The 24,521-nt window shown below is 40.8% G+C and overlaps 1 long non-coding RNA gene and 1 pseudogene across 2 annotated transcripts; one reads left to right on the top strand and one right to left on the bottom strand.

Moving 5' to 3' along the window:
* Positions 1–743: 743 nt before the first annotated feature.
* On the top strand, positions 744–10,845 carry LOC307196087. The gene is made up of 6 exons (XR_013831032.1): positions 744–854; positions 2,262–2,337; positions 3,319–3,449; positions 6,731–6,855; positions 9,664–9,710; positions 10,397–10,845. It is a non-coding gene; the product is annotated as an uncharacterized lncRNA (long non-coding RNA).
* A 2,035-nt stretch (positions 10,846–12,880) lies between these two features.
* Positions 12,881–24,390, bottom strand: LOC307195796 (uncharacterized protein C2orf78-like; annotated as a pseudogene). The gene is made up of 4 exons: positions 21,132–24,390; positions 17,521–18,267; positions 14,269–16,232; positions 12,881–12,906 (listed from the first exon to the last, which is right to left on the bottom strand). The product of its transcript is annotated as an uncharacterized protein C2orf78-like (transcript).
* Between the last annotated feature and the right edge of the window lie 131 nt (positions 24,391–24,521).

Below are 24,521 nucleotides of genomic sequence, written 5' to 3'. Positions count from 1 at the left end.
GTGTGGCTGGACAGGGGAAATTCAGTGAGGGCAGGGCAGTAGAGAATGGAATCAGGGAGGCTGGCAGGGGAAAGGAGGGAGGTGGATGATGTAGGTCCTTGTAAGTCATAGTTTGAACTTATAATTCAGTTGGAGAGACAGACTGATATTTGTTTATAAAGAGTTCTCAATGCTATGCTAACAACCTGGGCTGTATTCTGTGCTAAGTGAAGATGTTCAAGCAACAGAGCAATCCAACCAAGTTTATATTTTAGAAAGATAACAGCGTTACTATCCAAGACACATTGTAGACTATGTATATAGTATGTGTATAGTGTGCTGCTCTTCTATAAACTACAGGATACCTGTTACGTACAAATACTTACATACAAGATACAAGTGTGAATGTAAGCACTTGGGAAATATCTGAAAGAACCACACAAGAAACTGGGAGAGTGGGACAACTTTCCATGTCCCGTATGATTGGAATTCTGAAGGGTACACACACGAACTAATGGACCTCTGCTACCAGCCTCCTGCTAAGGAGGGAAATTGCAGGCATCAAATCCTCTTTACTAATGAAGCGTCTCAGTAGGCCGACGTGATGACGTCATCTCGACGGGCGGTGGCGCATGCGCAGTAGTAGGAGGTCCGCGACCTGCGTGGGGTAACGCCTAGCCGCCTGTGGTTCATGGCCTTGTGCTGGCACCGGGGTCGCCGGGTTGGCGACTTTGGCACTCTTGGCGTTGGGTGGGCGGTATCTTGGGGGGTCACGTGAGACAGTGGCATCATGCCCGAGGGCGCTGGAGTCAGCGTCGCGGCTTTTCCGGACGTTCATCGGCCAGGAGGAAGGGCAGAAAGCACATCTCGGAAAGGTAATACGCCTTGGCTCCTGGGCGTTGCCGTTGGAGCTCAGAGCCCCTGGGTCTGGGCTTCATCTCTTGTGCTGTTTCCTGTGACTGTTGCCCCCACGCGCTGCCCCGTCCGCACTGTGCTAGGGGGTATTGGTCGTCTCGCGGCTCAGTTCACAGTAGCTGAAAGGGGCAGTGTGTGGTGTTCTGATTTCCCCCCATCGTTTTAAATGGGAGGCTCTGGCCATTGCTCCTCGGGTAAAATGCAGAGGGACTGTTTTTTAAGATGGGACTGTCTGTCAGTGTTGGGGACACTCCTTAATTACCAAAATGGAATCCCCTTCAGTTCCTCAAGCTGTGTTGTTTTGGCACAGAAAATGTGAGTAAGAGGAACTGAAACTAAGTTTGAGTGAAAAAAATGCACCGGTACCGCCGAATTTTCCATCGAACAGTTGATTTGTGTGCCCCTCGGAATTATAAAGGGCGTACTGTTGCTTCCTAACCGGTGTCATTTGAGAGATCTACCTCTGTACGTTCAAATGATTAATTTTGAGACTTTGCTCATGTGTGCGGTAAATGCTTTAATTCCCTAAGACCTTCCTTTCCTCCATCTCATACCTCATTAAGCCCGCTTCAGTTTATCTGAATTTCTTCTGAATCTGTCAACTCTTCCTCAACATCCTAATACTGAACTTGCCTGTCTGTTGCAATTAGGTCCTAAGTAGTGTCCATATATCTTGTTTCCTTCCAATCCGTTCTTCACAAAAGAAACCTAAAAAGCAAGTTGGAACATTGCTCATAAACATCGCTCAGAAACATTGTTTTGAGAATAGAAAACAAACCGTTGGCCTTTAAGACTGTACGTGGTCAAGAATCCTCTCTGCTTCTATGGCCCCACCTTGTGCCACTTTTGCCCTCACTTTCTATGCTTCAGATACACTGAATTAACCTTAGTTCTAACTCATCTTACAGAAGTCAGTTCAGATATTATTTTTCACTGTGATTCCTAGCATTAAGGAATTTTATTATCAGGTTTTGTATGAGGACTGAAAATAAACTGTGAAGTGGAAGAATTGAGTTTAAACTATTTCAGTCAACACGCATGTATTAATGATACCTTAGTAGTCAGCACCGGGCTAGGTTTTATCAGGGATGCAGAAGTTCTGGTCATCTCTGGTTTTAGATATCCCTTATTTGTTGAGACCTTTGCATTGTTTTGTTGCCTTTTATCTGTTTTCAAGATGGGACAACAGGAACAAGGGAAGTATAGGTTATTACTAGGTGGGGTTGAATAAGTGGAGCAGCAAAATGCAAAGCAGAAAGAAGAGGGACCTACCCTAGAGGGATATGATTTCCATTTTCAAGGCACATCCATCCTATGCAGGGAGACAGCCTAACATAAAATTTGCCTAACAAAAAATATATTAACAGGTGGAAGGACTAATTCCCAGTTGAACAGCGGATGCCTGGGACTCGTTTCCTTGCTTTCAAAGTTCCTTTAAAAAAGGTAAGCAAAAGTTAATACCGTATTCTTCCAGAAATCTGAATTCACCATATAGACCTGGCTCTCAACCCTGTCATACTCCATTTTCCCTTTTTGTAGCAAATACTTTTTAATACCTCCTTTACTATCCAGAAATGGAATTCATAGATGAATACAACCTACTTTTGATCTTAATTAAAAAAAAAGAAACCAATGGAATGCCCTAATTATAAATAAGAATAAAGTAATTTATAAGAAAGTAATATGTATCTCAGTATGTAGATGTTTGGGGATGACCATACTAGAAATAAGAAATAGTCAGTTACTTGTACCATGAATGCAATAAACTATGGACTTTGAATGATAATGATGTGTCAGCGTTGGTTCATGAATTCTCACAAATGAAGCACACTGGTATGGCATGTAGATAACAGGGAAGGCTGTGTGGGATGAAGGAGAGCAGGTATAAGTGGGAACTGTGTACTCTCTGCTCAGTTTTGCTGTGAAGTTCAAACTGCTCTAAAACTAGTCTACTAATTTAACAAACACTGTGTGTTGCTGACACTTGAATAACCAAAGAGATCAATGGAACAGGGTACATGTATAAGCCAAATACATGAAAGAATATTTAGTAGTGAAAGCCATCCTTCCTATATGTTGATATTCAAGAAGTATTTATTTCTGTGTCTATTTTCAGGCACTCTGCTTGGAGCTGGCAATACAGTGGTAGGCAAAATTGATGTGGTCCCTGCCTTCTGGAGGTTTACAGTCTGGTTAGGAGACCAAAATGAAATAAACAAACCTAGAAATAAATGTATAGAAGTGAACTTATTTTCTTCCGTCTAATCTCTCTGGAAGAAACGATCATAATATCGCTTGTAAACTCCAGAGGAGGAAACTTTACTTTGAATCTCATATGTTAGCATCACAGGGTTTGAATAAATGGATAAGATAATAAAGGATTTTAAACACATGTGCTTTCTTATTTTATTCTTTCTGACACAGTTTTGAAAAGAATCTTGCTTCAGAAGAATGATTTTCCCCCTTGGATCGTTTTTAACAAACTCCAGGAACAAAATGAAGAACTTGGGCTGATTATTGACTTAACATATACTCGCGGCTATTATAAGCCAGAGGTAAATGGAACCCGTAATTGAAAATGACCTTCTTTCTGATACTGTAATAATTGAGAGTAATTCAGTAGTTATCATCTTATGCTAAGGTGAATCCTGGCCTTCTCTCGTGGGTTCAAAAAGGGAAGCTAGTGGTTTCCATAAATACACATTTGTAATTGCTGTTTCAAAATGAGATTAAAGATATGAATTGAACTATAGTATTTGGCAGTAGGCTCTAGATATGCTTAAGAAATTCTATAAGCTTCCATGTTCTATATTTTGAAATTGAAATAAACTTTTAGGTAGAATAGTAGTAGCCTAAAAGGAAAGAAAGGTATGTCCATTATGTCTTTAGCACTTATTTTAAGCAGTTGCCTGAGCATGTTTAAGCATCAGGGTAAAAGACACTTGTTCTCTAAGTTTTATGCTTTCTTTTCCTAATATCTTCTGATATAATACAGAAACACATGCATTCTCTTGGCCCATGTAGGACATACCAGTGCAAAATAATTATCCTTCTTCTGACCTGTTCCATGGCCTTGAGAGACAGTAACACCTAATGTTTGTTAAGATTTGTATAGCAGTTTGCCATTTAGAAAGTTCTTTCATATCCATTGACTTTGTTAATCTTCACAACAATCCTTTGCTGCTGAAGTGGAAGTAGTACTGATACCTCCTACTGAGGGCTTACTCTGCACTAAGCTCAGAGGATAGACAACTACAATTACTAATTTTATGGACGATGAAACTGACTCTCGGACAAGGAAGAATTGAAATTTCAACTCAGTTATTCCTGTTATTTTACTGTGGTAAAATATAGATAAATCATATTTATTTTCACCATTTATAAATATGCAGTTCAGTGGCATTAAATACAGTCACAGTGTTGTGTAACTATCACCACTGTCTATAACCAAAACTTTTTCATCATCCTCAACAAAAACTCTGTAAGCATCAAACAGTAACAACCCCATTATCCCTCCCGCCGGCCCTTAGACACCTCTATTCTATTTTCTGTCTCTATGAATTTGCCTATTCTAGGTACCTCGTGTAAGTGGAATCTACAACATTTATCCTTCTATGTCTGGCTTATTTCACTAAACCTAGTGTTTTCAAGGTTCATCCATGTTATGGCATGTAACAAAATGCCATTCCTTTTTTGGCTTAATAAATCCCATTGTGTGTATATAGACCATAGTTTGTTATTCAACGGTTGATTGACACTTGGTTGTTTTCCACCTTGTAGGTATTGTGAATCATGCTGCTATGATCATTGGTGTACAGATATTTGTTCAAATCCCTGCTTTCAGTTCTGTTAGATGTGCAGCGTAGGTAGTAGCAGAGTTGTTGGATCATACGGTAGCTCTACGCTTAACCTTTGAGAAAGCGCCAGACTGTTTTCTACAGTGTTGTCTTGTTTATAAACAATTATCACAATCTTAAGCATATACAAAAGTATACAAAATACTGTGAGTGTTCCTTGTATACCCACGAACTCATCCAGCTTTAATATTTACCAACTGATGGCTGTCATGTTTTATCTATACCCCCACCTGTTTCACCCCATTCCATATTATCTTGAAGCAGCTCCGAGACAACATGTAATTACACCTATACATTTTTTAAAATTAATTAATTTTTGGCTGTGTTGGGTCTTCGTTTCTGTGCAAGGGCTTTCTCTACTGGCGGCAAGCGGGGGACGGTCTTCATCTCAGTGCATGGGCCTCTCACTATCGCGGCCTTTCGTGTTGTGGAGCACAGGCTCTAGAGTGCAGGCTCAGTAGTTGTGGCTCACGGCCCTAGTTGCTCCGCAGCATGTGGGATCTTCCCAGACCAGGGCTCGAACCTGTGTTCCCTGCATTGGCAGGCAGATTCTCAACCACTGTGCCACCAGGGAAGCCCCAGGTATACATTTTTGGTATGTGTATTTAAAATATAGGACTTTTATTCCTTAATATCATTTTTTAATAGTAAACACCCAGTGAGTGCTCAAATTTGCAGTTGTCTCCTAAATGTCATAAAAAATTCTTTTTAAGAATTTTGAATTAGATGCAAATAAGGTCCACACTTTGCCGTGGATTGTTAGGTCTCTGAAGTCTTATTTAATCTCTAGGTTCTCCCTCCATGTCTCTCTAACTTTTTTTCCTCCTTGAATTTTTTTTTAAAGAAAACAGGTAATTTGTTCCATCTAGATTTTGATGATTACAGTCCATGTGTTGTTAACATATTCTTCAGTCCTTTTATTTCCTGTAAATTGGTAGTTGATCAGTATGAAGCTTGCATGTTTTGTTTTGGCAAGACAGTTTCATAGGTGATGATGTGTTCTTCCATGGAGACATATATAATTGTGTCTTTCTGTGGTATTAGCAGTCATTGATGATTCATACCTTCATCCATTAATTCAGTTGAGGCTTCAAAGAATGGTGAATTCTGTTGTTCTTTTTTTCACTTATTAGCTGGGTATATTTGTATGAGGAGAATATTCCTCTCATCAACTATTTGGTTGCCCAGTTATAGAGGCATGATTCTCTTCTTTTATTTAAGAGTTTTCAAACTAATGAGTTGATTCACAAATATCCTTCAGTGGTGACCAATTTCGTAAAATTTATTTATTCATATCACCGTGGACTGCGTTACAGTTATTATTCTAACTGAAGCCCTATCTTTGGGCAGTTGGAGCTTCTCAGTGGCTCCTGAGTACTTTTAACATGACATCAGTTGTTTCTAGACTTTTTCAGTGGTCAGAGCTAGGAAATATTTATGTTTTTTTTTTAATATTTTAAAAATATGTCATAGGTTCATACTGTTACTTTCCATTTAAATTCAGAACTAGAGAATTTTCACTTATCCTTTTCTGTCTTCTATTGATAGTCTACTTTCTCCCACCCCAAGAATACCAGTTCTCAACAATGCCTGAAATTTGCTCTATTTCCTAATTCGAATCCAAGTTCTTCTGACTCTATTCTAGTCTTCTGCTTAAATCACAGCCTCTTTATGGCCCTTGAAATGTAAGATAGAACATAAATGTAGGTAGAACTGTTTATATCATTTTGAGTTACATGTCCATTCGTTCACATAGATTTGCTTTTCCTTTTGCATGCCTGGTAACTGTCCATTCTGCAGTTTTAATGAAAATCAAGTGATAATTACTGGTTAAAGCAGCTTTGGAAAAAATGGCTCTTATCAGAATGACTGACATACTAAGTTTAATGTACTCTCTTTGTTTGTATTCTGCCTTCTCTAATTTTTTAGTCTTTCCCTACAAAGGAAATAATACGTATTTTCATGGTTTTGCCTTATAGGACTTACCAGCAACTATTCCTTATTTAAAAATTTGTACAATTGGGCATCAGGTGCCAGATGACGACACTAGTGTTAAATTCCAGTGGGAATTTAAATGGGTTTCTGAAAGAAAATAAAGATAATGGTGAGTTGTTTTTGGTTTTTTTCCTTTACCTGAACTTTGGTATGCATTGTGAGTGGGGTTGGGGATTTTGAACATTTTTAATAGTTCTGACATTAGGCCTGTTGTGTTTGGTAACATTAAGGTGGAAATGTCAGATGGTGCTAATAGAGTACGGTGCTTTTCCTATTTATCGTCACTAACAATTTAGTTTAGTTTGGAAAGTGATTTTTGTGAGAAATATGAACTGAACTAGCTTATCTCTATTCTAAAAATTTGAAGATAGGGGATAGGAGGTGAGAGAGAGAGGGAGAGACTAGAATTTCAAGATGACTTTTCATTCTATAACCTGGTTGCTTAATGCAGGTACTAGCTCTTAAATATCTGCAGCCCTATTCACAAATCTTCCCTGTACTTTAGGTTTAAAACTTGAGAGGCTTGGCCTTGCCTGTGATAACCAGGGTGTCTAGAAAGGAGGCAAATGATCTGATTTGTGTAAACTGTAGTCACAGAAATGTTACCTGTGCTGGCCTACTCACTTCCTCCAGGCTCCTTTGTGTGTGTTCTGTCTGTTCTGTGTGGGCTAGAAGATCCTTACTAGTGCATGAGAACACGTTTGTAAACCTTGATTGTTCACATGTTATACCAAGTGTAGTCCAGTGCATATGCTGACTCCTCTGTGGGTCTTCTGCATGTAGTGGACTAACTTCACCATGCTCTCTGCCATTGCAGTCTCAGGACCTTAGTTATGATCCATTGGTGACTTCCTCTGCTATAAGCCCCTCCCACAGATGTCAGGCTCACTGATAATGAGGAGGAGACTATACTATCCACTCCCTAGAATTGGGAGAGACTCAGAAAATAAATTGTTTCAGTAAACACCGAGAGCCTTATAGGTTTGTTGTTAGGGCACGGGGATACAGAGGTGAGTAGAAGTCTTTGTTCAGTAGCAACTTACAGTTATCTAGGAAGATAAACATGTAGTGACTATAAGTGGGTTAATTATGGTAAAAGAATCAAGTGCAGCAGGATGTTGAGTGATGATTAGTGATGTTGAGCAGCTTTTCATGTGCCTCTTGGCCATCTGTATGTGTTCTTTGGAGAAATGTCTGTTTAGGTCTTCTGCCCATTTTTTGATTGGGTTGTTTGTTTTTTTAGTAATGAGCTGCATGACCTATTTATATATTTTGGAGATTAATCCATTGTCTGTTGATTTGTTTGCAAATATTTTCTCCCATCCTGAGGGTTGTCTTTTTGTCCTGTTTATACTTTCCTTTGCTGTGCAAAAGCTTTTAAGTTTCATTAGGTCCCATTTGTTTATTTTTTTTAAGGCTGCATCGTTCCTTTGCTCACTGATGAACATATAAAAGTCCGAAGTTTTTGACTCTATAAAATGTCGAAGTAATGAACATTGCTGTGTGAACACCTTTGAATATATATGCTTTGTCTCAGTTAACTTCACTCAGAATGGGACTTCTGCATCAAAGAGTTGGTGCCCTTATGCTTTTTGTGGTTGTTGCTACACTGTACCAATTTATGGTTGTTCATGCAGGAAATACTTATTGAGCATGTGTTATGTTTAAGCACTGTGCTGGGTGCTAGCAAAAAGACTTGTGAAATTTTGTGAGTGAAAAGACTTGACCTGCCCTTTGTGAATTCTAACAGTCCAGAGAGGGAATAGATATTCAAGAATCATACACTGCATGTAGAATTACATCTCTGACAAGTGCCAAGGAGAGGAACATGGTACCATGAGAGCATATTTTAGGGAGGATTTGATCTCATCATGGAGACTAGAGAAGGTTTATTTAGGGATGTTTCAGCTGATATCTGAAGGATGAGTAGGTATTAAGCAGATAGGGACACTGTAGAGAGATTTCTGAGCATAAGGAATATCAAAAGACCCTATAAGAGGAAAGCATATGGTGTGTTGGAGGAACAGGCCAGGAAGGTGGGGCTGTTGGGGGAGCATGTGATTATAATGGAGCTACAAGTATGGGTAGGAGCTCGATCGTGCAGGCTTATGTTTAAGGTTTCAGACTTTAATAGAAAACCATTGAACTTTGTTGTTGAAGGTGAGTGCATGGAACATACCCAATTGCATTTTCAACCTATCATTTTGCTACCAAGTGGAGAATAGACTGCAAGGAGAAAGAGTGGAAGCGAGGAAACAAGTTAGGAGACTTTTGTAGAAATTGGGCATAATGATGGCTTGGACCAGGGTATGGTGGTCATTTTGGTGGAAAGATGTGGACAGATTCTAGAGGTATGTAGGCCGTATCATTGTTAGCACTGGTGGTGGGCTGAGGATGAGGGTGAGGGAGAAATAGCTGTCAGTGATGGTGATTCCTAAGTCTCTGGCTCCTATGGTTGGTTAGATAGGGTTTTTTAGATATGATGTTAATATTTGTCCTGATTTGTCTTTTGTTATTTGTTGGTTCTTGATGAATACTCTGTCATATTAAGTCTCCTGTTTTTAGCGTACAGAGCATTTTCACCCAAACTGACTGTTGCACGTTATCAGATAACTTTTTAACATCTGCCAGTTTGGTCCTGTATTTTATGCTCTTTCATTTATTAATTAAGTTGTTGTATCAATGTAAATAATTATATTAATAAATTTTCTAAAGTTGCGTTATCCTTGCATCCTTGGAATAACGCCTTTTTGTGGTCCTGGTGTATATCATTCTTTAATAATTATTGATTAGATGTGCTGATATTTTCTTAGGATTTTTATATCTATATTTGTAAAGTGATATTGGACATTTTTTGCAAAACCTTGATTTTCTTTTCTTTTTATTTACTAATGACTCGAATTTTGTTGTTTTGTAGATATTTGATTGATGTAGAAGGCATGTGGCCAGATGATGCAATTGGATGTAAGTATAAGGGTTGTCACTACTTTTCCCTTTTTATAAAATTTGAAGGTAGAAGTGTAGGAGAATTTCTCAAATTTTGGACAAAGAGAAAAGTTTGTAATTCATTTGTTCTGACATAAGATAACGTTTTACCAAAAGTGTTGAAAGAGATGTATCTGGAAATAGCGAGATATAACAGCCTGAATAATTAGTCAGTGGATTTCAGCATTTTTTTTCTTTTTTAAAGTTATTTAATTAATTACCTTATTTTTGATATTATATCTACTGTACCACCAAGGAAGTCCCTTTTTCTTCCTTCCTTCCTTCCTTTCTTTAAAACTCCAAGTCATTTAAAATATATGACTTCTTACTAAAAATCTCCAGTTCATATAGCCAAGGGGTTTATAACTTCTCCTCTAAAAGTTATATTCCTGGGACTTCCCTCGTGGTCCAGTGGTTAAGACTCTGCGCTTCCAGTGCAGCAGGTGTGGGTTCAATCCCTAGTTGGGGAGCTAAGATCCCACATGCTGCGCAGCCAAAGAAAAATGTTTTAAAAGTTATATTCCTGTATTATTGAATTTAGTGGTTTAGATTTTTTTTAATGTTTAGAAGATTTAAATTTATTTACCAAGAACAAACAAAACATAATGTAAAAATAGTTTTCCGGAAACTATTTCCATCATTCTCTTCTTCCCTTTCTCCTGCAGACTGGTGTTTTATCCTTACAAGTTCTCCGTCGTTCCATAAGAGGGCTGCTCTTCTTCTGGTTTCATAACAGATGGTGAACAGTGTTAAAATATCCAGTATACCTAAATTTCTAGAGTACACTTCAGGGAGCGAATGTTGGGTTGGGATGTTGGGGCAGAGTGAGAGATACAGATTCTGGCGAGACTGAGAGTCATTCACAAAAATTACTGGGCTGTGGTGAAGGGAGAATAAAAATAAATCAGGTTCCTGCTGGTGAACAGGAAGCCAAAATGAAGAAGAATGGTGCGTAGCCAGGCAATGTAATTAGACCCATAAGTGCTGTGTCTTCTGATAGTAATTATGAACAGAAACCAACTAATAATTACGAATAACATGTAGGTGGCCAATCCTTGAGAGCTGAGGCAGAGAGAAGGAAAGATGGCATTATACCTTGTCTCTGGTTCATTGAGTTTCCCAGGCTGGTTGTGACCAATCTTGGGTGAAATCATAACTAAATCATTTTTGCTAAGGTGATCAGCTTTCGTGGGGTCGTTTCCCTGAACTCTGTACAATGATAAAGCCCACTGGTTTATGCCTCCTGGAAAAGAGTTATTTCAAAACAGTATAAATGAAGCATTGATGAAACAGCCATGAGGAACACGTTTCCACATGGCCTCGCACCTCCTTTTCAAAGTGCTTTAAAACTTTTTTCATCCAAAAATCAATAAAAGAAAAGGATTGGGATCATATCCCATACAGAGGTAGTGTAAGCAAAAAGAGAATAAGGAGCAGAATAGCATCTCTTCAGACAATAAAATCAAGTTGGAAAAGACAGGTCCACAAAACAGATCAAAACTGTAACCTATTATTTCAAAGTGGGCTAAAAGATGTTAGGAAAAACAGTGGAAAAGATGAAAGAACATGGATCAAGGAGGGAATGGGAAGTTACTGTTTAATGGCTCTAGAGTCTCTGTTTGGGATGGTGAAAAAGTTCTGGAAAAGGTAAATGCTGATAAATGCCACCTATGGGTGTTTGGTTTTAGTTGATCTTCTTCCATGAAAGGGTTTGGAGAGATTCAGAAACTATGCTGCTGCCTCCATCTTTCTGAGGTCCTGCTCAATCTTTAGACATAATTATTTTGAATTTGAATAGTGGTGATGGTCGCACAGCATTGTGAGTGTATTTAATGTCACTGAATTATATACTTGAAAATGGTTGAAGTACTAAATTTTGTTTTATGTATATTTTACCATAATTAAAAAAAAAGATGAAGGAACTGCGTAAACCAGAATATTAGGTAAGATGATAGAACTCAGGACAGAATTCAAAATAAAAGAAAAAAAATTCAGAAATGAGGACTAAATTTAAAATAATACAAGAGTGGGGACTTCCTTGGTTGTCTAGTGGTTAAGAATCTGCCTTCCAATGCAGGGGATGCAGGTTCGATCCCTGGCTGAGGAACTGAGATCCCCCATGCCGCAGGCCAACTAAGCCCGCACGCCGCAACTACTGAGCCCAAGCGCCACAACTAGAGAGCCCACGAGCCGTGAGGGAGAGCCCCCACGCTGCAACGAAGAGCCCACATGCTGCAACTAATACCCGACATCGCCAAAAGTAAATCATTTAAATAAAATCATACCAGTGAATGAACATAATGCCTTAAGAGAAACAAACAGGAAAAGGAAAAATTTTTTTGAAGATAAAAAGGATTTTAGAGAAATGGAAAACATAAAAGATAGGCAAAAACGAGCCAGGACAGCTCTGCGAAAAGTAATATAAATATGTATAAGAATCTATTATACCATAAAAGTGACATTTCAAATCATTGGGACAGATTAGTCAATAAATTGTGATACATACACGTTGAGGTATAAATAGTTCTCTGGAAGGATCCACAGCATGGCAAAAGCAGATGTCTCTGAGGAGGGAAATGTGTGGCTGGGGCACGTGGGGAAAAGGGTGACTTTTCGTTGAATACCCTTGTGGACCTTTTCTAATGTTCTGTCATGTGAATTTATTACCTCTGAAGTTCGCCTGAGTTCAAACCCCAGTTCCCCCAGTTGCTAGCTCTTAATCTTGGGCAAACTCTTCACACTCTCCAAGCCTCTTTATCTGTGAAATAAGGTCAGTAACTTAGCCTGGTGTTGCCTGGCACAGAATAAACTGTCAATAAATGGAGATTATTAGTGTAAAAAAACCAAATGCCCATGAATGGATAAATGGATTTTTAAAATGTGGTGTATTTGTGAAATATTATACAGTCATAAAAAGGAATGAAGTACTGACACATGCTACGACATGGACGAACTTGAAAACATTATGCTAAGTGAAAGAAGCCACACACAGTGGTCCCATTTGTATTATGTCATGAAATGTCCAGAAAAGGCAAAACCATAGCGACAGAAAGGAAATTAATGGTTGCAGGGACTGAAGGAGGAGGGGATGAAGAGGGCCTGCTGATGGTTACGGGGGCTTCTTTGTGGGTTGATGAAAACGTGATGGGTTAGATGACGGTGATGGTTGCATAGGCTTGTGAATGTACGAAATGACGCTGAATTCGCAGTTTCAGAAGGTGAATGTTATGGCATGTGAATGACATCTCAAAAAATTAATGTTGAAAATGAATATTGCCAGTTTTCCCATGGTCACTATCCACTATCCACTGTCTCCATCTCTCCCTTCTCCCCACTGCATTCCTTTTGACGCCCACCCCTGCCGCTCTCTCCCATCCTCACTCCCTCGACCTGCCCCACGAGGCCTCCCAGGGAGCCCGTGAACCACTGGGCGCCTGGGTCCTGTGGCTGTTGGAGCGGCTGCCCAGTGTGCGTGCCCCCACCGCTCTCACCCGTGAGAGTGGACGCTTCCGTCGGATTTTTCTCGTGCGTTTCAGTTGATGGTGATGTTTACAGAAAGCGGCATGCGCCCTGGTCAATGGAGGAAGCCCCTCAAGATAATATTTAGGCCTGTCCAGAAGTTTGATCTCATCCACCAGTAACCTCAGAATGCTGTGCTCTGAAAACCAGGTTGGCCGCCTGCGGGCACTTGCAGATACTGAGGACTTTGGAGGCATTTGGGCCTGCAATTGAGGCCTTGTACCTCCACATGCGACGTGACCTCAGCCCTTTGCTGCACCTCTCTAAGTGAAGTGGCACAGGAATACTGGCCTTGCCTGTCGTTGCCAGGATTAACTGAGTAGTGCATTAGCTGCCCTGGTGCTTAGGTGTTGAGTACCTGGTGATTTACATACCAGGCCCTGCTCGTGGGCCTCCTGATGCAGCAGTTCCTTGGCTGTGCCCCTGTCGTCAGCTGCCCCTAGGATAACTCTGAGCCCTAGCCACCTCTCTGGTAGATTTCCCTATCCCCCACTATAATCACACCTGAATAAGGCAACTCTAGCTTTTCAGAGATGTGTGCTGAACCTCCTGTTTTCTTAAATACCTATCTGGTGGTTGTGAGACTTAAGGCCAACCTCCCCAAGAGACTTTTTCTTTCTCCTAGTAAACCTAGACTCACCTTCTGTCATCTTCAACTCTATTCAAATTTTGTTCTTTCACCCCTGACCTCTGACCCTGCTTTTTACTTCTGCCATTTCATCCTCACTCCTGCTTCCTTTCATAAATCCATAAATGTCTTTTGGCCTTCCTAGCCCTGGGCCAAGTTCCTTTCTCTTTCCTCTGTTTTTACCCCTTTCTTTCATTCATCCATCCAACTTTCAGTCCTTCCTTTCTCATGCAGACTTTGATTCCAACCCCATCAAAAAACAAACAAAAAATACACCACAGTTAGCAGCATCTCAAAATTCAAAAGTTTTATTACCTATGAATTCTATTACATTTATTTATTCAGTTTTATTGTTTTAAAATATATCAAAATAAATAGAGAAATTTATACCTGTCTTATCTGTATATGGAAGAGCAGCTGGTCCCCAAGGTGGCACCAACACTCCTAGCAGCTCTGACTTTACATATCCGTAGTAGTCAGCAATTTCCATTCTTTTTCCCTCTCAATGAAAAATTGCACTTTCCCCAAAGAGGTGTATTTGGCAGTAATACGTTCTTGTTGAGCCCGTCTCTTCATGGCCTCCCGCTCTGGCCTCTGCTCGTGTTCGATGGGCTTTGACATTACTGGCTCAGGAACATTGGGTTCCCTCCATGGAATTGGTTGCTCGCTGAAGTCTTGGAGTAGAAATGGGGTTTGGAGCTTGGGTGGGGACTGGCGCTTAGTCACAGCAGGGGGAACAGGCTCCCGCTGGAGAGAAGTGCAAGATGAAATTCCGTAGGGTGCAGGTCTAGGAGCAGCAGACTGAGGGACACTAGGCTGCGTATGGTCGGTCCAACCCGGTTGGGTTGGTTAGTCATAGTTGGCTGAGATGGTTTGGCAGGACCTGGCAAAGAGGCAGGAACTGGGTGGGATGAACTCACTGCAGGAGGTTGAGCTGTGTTAGTAAAAACAGGCCGGGCACACTCAGCCACAGCAGGCCGATGTGAGGCCAGAGACTGTGGCCTCCGAGGAGCAGGTCGAGCTTGAGGCTTGTCCCAGGCAGAAAACGGCAGAGGTATCAACTTGACCTTCCCAGGAGGCGGCAGCTCCTACTGGGATGGAGATGGACACTCTTTTTCAGCACTGCTGTCTGGTTTCTGGGCTTTGACTTGAGTTTTCTCAGGACTCTTATCCTCAGGTGGGGTATACCTCCATGGCTGGATAGCTGGGGGTGTTTAGGGTTGCTTGAATTTCCCAAGACCCGACAGGAAGAGAGCCCAGTTTTCTTATCATTCTTCTCCCCCAGTGCATGAAGAACCTTCACAGACCCCAGCCTGCACATGCCTAGGGAGGTTCGAGGCTTTTTAAAGCTCTCTTGGATAAGCTCAGTTTGCTGCTTCCTTCGCTTCGTCTGGGGAATTGTTGGCTTCTCTCCTGCCTTGACTTTGTTCCCTGACTGCTTTTTCTCTTCAGCCTTCTTCCTTCGTTTGGTCCTTGAGGTGCTTTCCTGCCCGTGGCTCTGAGTATTGCTGATCTTTCTGGATGCAGCTTTCTGAGGTTTGCCTTTGGAATGCTTGGCCGTGGTCACAGGAGCGCTGTCCCTGACTGCAGCATGGCATAGAAGCACTTCTCCCCCTAGCAGGCACTCTGGATTCTTTGGCTGGATTTTGGCCTTGGGAGCACCACTGATAGGCTCAGAGGCTTTATGTTTGTTCTTCCTGGGTTGAGCAGAGGGAACCTTTATGACACTTGGCTTTTCCTGCACCTGATTCACCTTAATGGCTCTGGTGTCTTTGGCTTTGGTCACGTTGGGACCTTTGGATTGATCGAGATCTTTCAAAGAATTAAAGAGCTGGGGAAGGTGAATATCCTCTGCCAGTGTAGTAATGTCTGCAAAACCACTGCTAGATTCCATCTCATTTTTAGGTGTCCCTGGGTCCTCAAGACTCAGGCTGTTCTTTCCCAGATCAGCATTTTCAGAAGCAGCTGCTCCTCTTGGCCGAGGGGATGCATCAGTGCAGGCCAGGAGCTGCTGAATATCAGGGATTTCTAAAGGGAGTAGTGGAGGCTCTTGGTTTTCTCTTGGGATCTGTAGGCATCCAGAGGCTTTGAAAGCTTGGTTTTCATATCCTCCAAGTGCTCACTCTCTATTTGTCCCTGGCTTGGAGCTGGAGGCAGGGCCAGGAGACTACTGGCGCTCTGGACTGGAGCTGTCCCTGAAATGTCCCCAAGTTCAGGTGGTGGGTTACTCTCAAGTATCTGGATATTTCTGCTCCTGCAGGGCCTGGGGAGTTCTTGAGTTTGTGTCACACAAGATGTCTGGCTTGGAGGTGGCAATCCCAGGGAATTTTTCATCACCAGGGAAGTCTCCATCCCTACAAAGGAATCAAGGTAGAAGTCAGTCCCTGGTAAGTGAGATGCTCCCCCTAAACACCAACACAGCACTCATGTACCTTTCAAGGTACATGAGTGATGTGTTGGTGTTTAGGGGCAAGATGGGCAAGGCATTTCTAGTAACTCTTCTTAAGGATCACGGACAGTGCCCTATGCTACGAGATAAGCGGTGACTGTTGTAATTCTTACTGGTGATCATTTCATGTCACCGATTCTTGGCTTTCTTTGTATTTCCTAGGATTCAAAGTCAAATAAAAGTCAAATAAAAAATGAGTCTTATTTTTTAAAGAAACTAAATGTTTTACAAAGCCTAGCATTCTCATATAGAGTCCTTTCAATTCTCCCCACTTTCCTGAGAGGCTAAGAACACTTCACACCATGAACTAGGAGAGGGAGTAGAGCCCTTCCTGATGAAATAAATAAACAAGGACAGAGTCTTAGCCTGCTTGCTCTGGACAGGATCCCGGACCACAAGGTCTTAAATCCTGGTATAAATTAGGGAAGTGAGGACGGTTAAACTGTCACTATGATAACAAGAGTTCTGAAACACCTTCCAAAGAGACTGTAGCAGTAGATCAGGGAAGGGAGTGATACAGTGTGGGAGTACAGGGGGAATGATCGGCTACAGCAGTGAAAAATGTGGAACCTGTTGGTATGCTCTCGGGGTTCTTGTACATGCAGCATAGATGACATTTAGAGTGTCCCTCCCACCTTCCAACCTGAATTAGGTGTTCTTTTTTAAAAATTTTATTTTTATTTATTTATTTTTGAACTTACTTATTTTATGTATGTATTTGTTTGGCTGCACTGGGTCTTCATTGCTGTGCACGGGCTTTCTCTAGTTGCGGCTAGCGGGGGCTACTCTTGGTTGCAGTGTGCGGGCTTCTCATTGCGGTGGCTTCTCTTGCTATGGAGCACGGGCTCTAGGCGTGTGGGCTTCAGTAGATGTGGCTCACGGGCTCTAGAATGCAGGCTCAGTAGTTGTGACACATGGGCTTAGTTGATCCACGGCCTGTGGGATCTTCCCTGACCAGGGCTCGAACCCGTGTCCCCTGCATTGGCAGGCGGATTCTTAACCACTGCGCCACCAGGGAAGCCCTAGGTATTCTTATATAGAGTCTAAAACCAGAGAGCCCTGAGCGAAGGTAGTGGTTATTAAAGGCTCAGGATCTAAATTCTACCTGTCTGTACACCACTTCCCAGCTGTAGATTTGACCCCATTTTTGAATGCTGACCTCATTGTTCAACTTTCTTGCTGTTTGTACTCACCTTGAAAACTTGTTTCTGTGACGGGTTGAGCAGACACAGGGTAGTAGATTCCAGAGGTGGAAGCTGGTGGTTGGATATTTGTGGGCTGAATCTCCTTTAGTACCATTACCACTTTTGGTTGCACAGAGACCCTACTTCCTGTGTATGACACAGAGCCATAGGATTGCAGGCAGGAGCCAAGTTCTCCATTCAGTAAAGACCCCAATGTGCCTTGGTTATAGTAATATACCTGGCTTCCTTCCTGGTACGGAAGTGACAGGCTGTGTCCCTGATTTGGAATTTGAGATGGTGTTCCCTGAGCAAGCCTGGCAAAAAGTGATGGATATAGAGGGACCATGTTATTGGTGTCTGCAGTTTTATCATACTGGGCTGCCATAAACATGGAGGAAGCAGCTGTGTGCTGGTCAGTGACTGCCAGAGTAAAGTCTCCGAGTGAAGGAGAATTCTTTTCGGTGCTTCCTGTGATGTCCCAGTCAAGAACACCCGGATAGGAAGCAGCTGAAGTGGACGTCTGGCTCTGGTCAGTAACTCCAGATAACATAGTTGTGCTAGACTGTTGGTGAAGGTAGACGCTACCCATGAGTGTCTGGAAAGAGGTAGCAGTAGCTGATGCTGAACTGACGGCAGGAGCAGAGACTCTGGAGAAGTTGCAGACACTTCCTGTTAGGGAAGTTGCATTGCTCACCCCAGGAAGAGAGTGCTGCAGAGAATTCAGAGTTCCAAGTCGAGATTGATTTTGGAAATTTTCTGTAAGAACAAGAGGGTAATGAAAACATCAGGGAGATTGATAAATTCTCACTATATTTGAGGAACAGCATTATCTTAAGTTTCTTGCTATCAAGAAACCTGTAATGTCAATACTTACTGAGAAACCAAAAATCAGACCGTTATGATGGTTGCAAGGACTGAGCAGTTTTACAGTCTTCTGTATTAGCTGCCTGTGCTCCCATGTTGGGCACAGATGGGCAGAAGACCCAAGTGGTGTGGTTCAGACATTGTTCTCTAGGCTGGAAGCAACCTTCTCCCTGCCCTATCTTTCCCTTCAGCTTGCACTTGTTTTGACTTCTATGCTGTTTCCTAGACTGGAAACCTTTTAGAACTAGGAGGTCTTAGAGAACTTCTATTTTCACAGTTGCATTTCATGAGGAAAGAAACTGAGACTCAGAGAGGTCGGGTTGACTTGTTCAAGTTCTCCCATTATGTTAGTATCCTTACCAGGTTTCAGAACCTAAGTATCCTGACTTGCTTGCCAGGACACTACTCTGAGCATGATGCCGCCAGAAAGCGGGAGAAATAGAACTTATAATATAGGCATTTTTTTCATCCGTTAGAAAACAGTACGGCTATTACCATTGTATTCTTCAGTGTCTCACTTTGCTTGTGCAGTTCCCACGCTATTACCTAGAGTTCACATATAGCTCAGTCCAACTGGTAAATTTAAAGAGTCATTTTTACCCTCTTCAAACCTGGTTTCTTATCTCACCTCAAAATGATTACCTGAAAGTGAATTTCTTAAGTGCTTTTGGAAAGAAAAAAGTTATCTGATTACTTCAGATTACTCATCTGTAAAGTGCTTATAACACCACCACCAATAATAATAGCAGTAATAATTAATACATGAATAAACTGATATATTGCGTATGATTTATATGGAGGAAGATACAATAAGTTCTAGAAAGACAAAGAAATATCATGAAAAACATATTACATAATGTAAAATACATAGTTATGAAAACTGGGGTATGTGGCAAGTGTCAAAGCATAATGAGTTTACTAACAAATGACCTTCTGTACCATACATGCAATATTATGAAAGTGAATTTTGCCCACTGTATTTTAGTGAATACTATTAACCAAAAAACACGATAGAAGGTGATTTTGAATGAATTCCAAGCCAATACATACAGACAGAGAAGATATATCAGTAAAAATGCATAACAAGCAACAAAATTCAATCAATGTAAATATATAGGGGGCCACAATATATGCAGACAAGTATTTCAATGAAAACTGGTACAAAGCAGACAGCAAAATAATAAGTGTAAAAGAATTTCATTGTGCTCATTCATATTTTTACCCAGCAATAACAGGTATTAAGCCTGGTAGAAATATATATTTCAAAGAATAGAAACATACAATAAGCAGAAAGGAAGCTTAAAAAGTATCAAGAAGGTTTTTGTATTTATCCTAGAACTTAGATTATCTTATTATTATCTTCAACATCCACGAAGATGACATCCCAAAACCTAAAAAAACCATCATCACTAGAATCCAATTAAAAAAGATTTTCAAATGTAAGAACATCAAAAGGACTCCACAATATTGTTCTAGATAAATGTGGATTTTTTTTTTTTTTTTTTTGCCATGCCACGTGGCCCTGGCAGTGAAAGCACCGAGTCCTAACCACTGGACTGCCAGCGAATTCCCTCAATTTGGAATTAGAGATGTGGGGCTTGAATTTTTCTTTTTCTTCTTAGGTAGCTAAGATCTAAAAACGAACGATGGCTGTTGATCAATGTGCTCTCTGTGTTAGGAAGGAAAGAACTGTAAAGATGAAAAGCAACCTTGCCTTAGAAGCTACATATCACACAAAGGAAATAGTCCTTCTGATTCAATTTCGAAGATATCATTTAAAAATTTTAATTGGTAAAACGTCTACATAGTTGAAAAATTAGAAAGAATCAAACATTGAAAAGCAGAACCCTAGATAACCACTTTGGTTTCTTGTATATAGGAAGCATCATTTCTGGGACGTATTTCTAAAATGTTTATATTCAAAACTGTCAAGTGCCAACTGTATTCAGAGAGGCAATAAAAGAAAAAAAACTGAGTATGACTTTTCTGGTAAGCTGCCTTTCCTGGTGATACCCTGTTCTGTCCTTACTTTCCTCTTAGTCTGTTAAAATAAGGATTTGCTACAATCAACTTTGTTTTGCCCTGCTCTGAGCAGAATTCACTCTATGCTGTTTCTGCTTTAATTTAAAATCTTTTTTTCCCATCAACATTCCATTGCAAACTACATTTTTCTTGAGAGCTCCTCTATGCTTTCCCTCTTCATTCTTATATTTTTATCTTATCTCTTGGTTCCTGTTGGCCTGTGCTGATGAAAACAATCCTAAACTTCCTTACGTTTGACTCTGTGCCTCCCTATAGCCCAGTACCCTCCATCCTCTCTCCCTATTTTCTCTTTTCAACTAGTCGACATATTAGTGGAGGGAGACCTTTAGAGATGAAACATCTTGCTGTATATTGCTAGTTTTCTGTGTCACCTGGCTTTTCTGTGTTTCTGTTGAAACACTCTTGAGAAGTCTCTGATTTCATTTTCTACATGGGTACCCTTTAAGGCTCAATATTAGAAAAGAAAGGGATTAGAGTGATCAAGCAATGTAGTATCCTAACGTAATAGATAAGGAAAATATCAGGCTTTGTGAGACAGTCAATGATTTGTCCAAAGTGACACGGATAGTAAATGACAAAGTCAAAACTGAAATTAGGTCTCCAGACTTCTAGTTCAGTACTTTCCCTCATTATTCCATGCTATTGTGAATCTACTAGTAAATTTAGGGGCAAAATAAACCTAACGAAAAACTTTAAAAAGTTTCTTTTCTTACCTGACGTGGTCAGAGAAGAAGAGAAAACATCAACTGCAGATACAAGGGATGAGGAGACAACACCAGAGGATGTCTGAGTGGCTGCAGCTGAACGGCGCATGTGTGCAGTACAAAGGTCACAGGTTACTGCTCACTGGTCACTTGTGATGATGTAGGAGAATGATGTCACGAGGCAGGCAGTTTCAAGGTATGAGATAGCCAATAGGGAGGTCCGATCCCCAACAGGAAGGCGGGGTTGGGTGGAGAGAGTGTAGGAGAGCTAAAACAACACCTAAATTTCTGAGCTCTGGGGAGGAAATCCTAGAAGACAGATTTACCTCCCCCAGGCTCTTACATGAGGGAAATCATTGCAACATTTCTTACAGACGTTCATTAATATAATTTACTAACAGTTACCTATATCCTGGAGAGTATTATATTTCATGTATCATATACTTAGAGCTATATATATATATATCTTATTCAATTAATATCCTTAGGAAGGCAAGAGCCATCTAGTTTGAACTATTACAGTTGTTCTGAAATCATACCTGTCTAATTAGTGAACTTATAGCAGCTTTTAAGGAGCAAAAGTAGGGATTAAGAAGCTCTTTTTGTAACTTGGTTGAAGCGTAGGGTGAACTTTGTTGAGTGTACCTTGTGGAGAGTGTTGTGGTCCAAGGCTCTTCTCTTTCAGTTTCGTCTCCTTGACTCCTACCTTCCTTGGGCTGGGCCAGGCTGGGCCAGGTTGGACTTGCGACTTACATTTCTCTTCTGCTTTCCTTTTTTTTTTTTTTTTCCATTATGGGCATTGTTTCTAGGACAAGCCTTGATCTTGCATTCTCACCCTCATGGATGTTACTTCCTGTCAACTTCCTGCAGCAGGAATCGTCTTTTCAGTGCTTGATGCTTCACAAAATAGACTCTGCTCGTTGGACGCAAATACCAGAGAGCTAGGAGACAGAGCTGGTTGCAAACCTTTCCTCTTCCAGCCTTTGATTGCAATTTTTTCCCCATAATTTGCTAACTAGAAGTTCCTTGGGCCACACAGGTATCCTGCCATCCAGCTCCTTTATATGTGAGAGACATTCTGAATACTGTCCCTTTTTCTTTGCACAGAAGTATATACAGTGTGGCAGTTACTGTAATCTCCTCCCCCTTGCAAACAGCCACTCTAGAATCTTGGACCTCTAGGATTCTCTGTCTTGCATGCTTGGGTGCAAGGCCAAGCAAAATGAAGAGGAGAATAATTAGAGAAGGAAGAGGACATTTCATGGAGAACTGGGAGCAGATAAGGTGAAAGGGCACAGGAGAAAAGAGATTCATGTAGACTTTTTGGTTTCTGTGGGAAACAAGTTGACACACTTTGGCCTCATTTTGTATTACCAGAACAGACAGTCATAGATGTAAGTAGCTCGATAGTGCGGCAACTGCCATGAATTCTGTACACCAAAGGGAACAGTCTTACATATATTTCTCATTTTGTTTTCTCTCATAGTACCTTATTAATGGCATTCACTGGTATGTTTGTAGAACACAGATTTTTTAAAATGCTCTGGTTTTGTCTGCATGGTTATTTCCTTGTCATATTTTTAAGGACTCCAACATTGTAAGGCATACTGCATGTTTTTCTCTTGACGATCGTTTATCTTGAAGCATCATGAACGAACTTGACCTGCTGGATTTTGTGGAGAAACTTTAAAAAGGGTCTGTGAAAAAGGCATTGCGGTGAGTCGCGTTATGCACCCAAGCGTAAGGAGCAGACATCTGCCATCAGCCCAGCTTGGCCTGGGTTGCCTCTGTTTTAGTTCCCGTGGTTGGTGCTTTGCTCCCTAACCACTCTTGTGACTGTGGTGATGTGAGTAAGAGCTGAGTTGCTAATGATTTATATGTGAGGTAAGCTGGTTTGAGGGAGGAAATCTATGGATCTAGTCATTTTCCTTGGTGGTAAGCTTTCAGGGAGGGGTGCAAAGATTGATCTTTCTGGGGACTTTTCTAGTACCAGGAAGATATCCCATAGATGGGACCTCCAAAGACACACATTTAATTTTTAGGCCTGTTTTTCCTATTATGAGATATGAGTTTTTTCACTGATGGGGATGATGCTTACCTGAGTAGAAATTGTGAAAGTTGTTGTAGTACAGAGATGTGGCTTAAGCTTTTAAGTGTTTTTCAAGGTTTTTCCCCTGAGCTTCCTACTTCAGATAGCCTACTTACATGATACTAATATGTGATGTGAGGCTAACAACTTACTAAATACCTGCAAGCCAGATCAGTGTCTCTTTTCTCTGTATTTCCATGGAAATCAAGGGACCCATAGCTACTGCAGGTTAGGATGGGTGGTGTGAGATTGGGGGAAGTGTGGTAAGACACATTTTGGTATCAGTAAAATGTTTACATATTAAAATATTCAGTTCCAACATTCTATTCTATTTAGTTAGGCAAACCCTTAGTTAGGCTTTTCCTGGTTCCGAGCCTATGTAACTTATTTTCTCTCCCTAGTTCCAGCCGTTTAACTTTAGCTTGCAGGTTGAGCATCATCTTAACCTCTAAAGAATCTTACATGTAGGAGGAAGAAACTAAAGAGCTCTATTTCAACACTTAGCAACATCAGGCCCTACCCTGACCTAAACCTTTATTCTTACAGTTAGGGTATTGTCTTGTCCCGTATACCCACTTCCTGCATTTTGAACCCATCAGGTTAACTGAGACATGTCTTGGTGTAACATCCCCAGTTCATCTACCCCTGAGGCTGTCCTTAATTCCTCCCATTGTCACATTTTGGTTTAATTAAATACTGGAATCCCTCAAACCCTTGCATGGTACCTGAGGCCCTATGGGATACTGGTAGATTTTGTTAGTGTCAAATACTTAGCTGTCAGATTCTCCAAATATCCCTTGCTCCTATATTTTCCATCCCAGCCTACTACATACCCATTAATGCATTGTTTTATCTCATGTTGGACCCACTCCCATCCAGAGGCCTACTCTTTGCTAGTTCCCATACTTTCTGCCAACCCTTTTATGGCCAGGTCTGGATTTTTTTGTGTTCCCACCCAAAGCCTGTATCTTTTAGCAAGCTGGAACTATAGGACCAACATAGATTTTCTAGTTTCTGATAGATTTATGTCACAATTTGTACATTTTCATGTCTATAGATGTTTGTATCATTAGTACTTTTTGGCCATTACATGCCTATTGGATATTTTTCATAAATTGCAAAAGAATATTTTATGACTTAGCACCAAATTGAATGTGCCTAATTGTAAGTTTGTAAACTAGGTTGTGCTAACTTGTATCTTTTCTTTATCCAAATAGTAATTTACTACTCTTGTCCCATTTGTAATTCTGTGGAAGTTTTCAGAATTGTAAATAAATGATTGTGGATTGAAACTTGGTTAGACTATGACT

The sequence above is a fragment of the Stenella coeruleoalba genome (genome assembly GCF_951394435.1).
Source record: "Stenella coeruleoalba genome assembly, chromosome: 13".
In the NCBI taxonomy this organism is placed as follows: Eukaryota; Metazoa; Chordata; class Mammalia; order Artiodactyla; family Delphinidae; genus Stenella; species Stenella coeruleoalba.
This window is presented reverse-complemented; position numbering and strand designations above follow the sequence as displayed.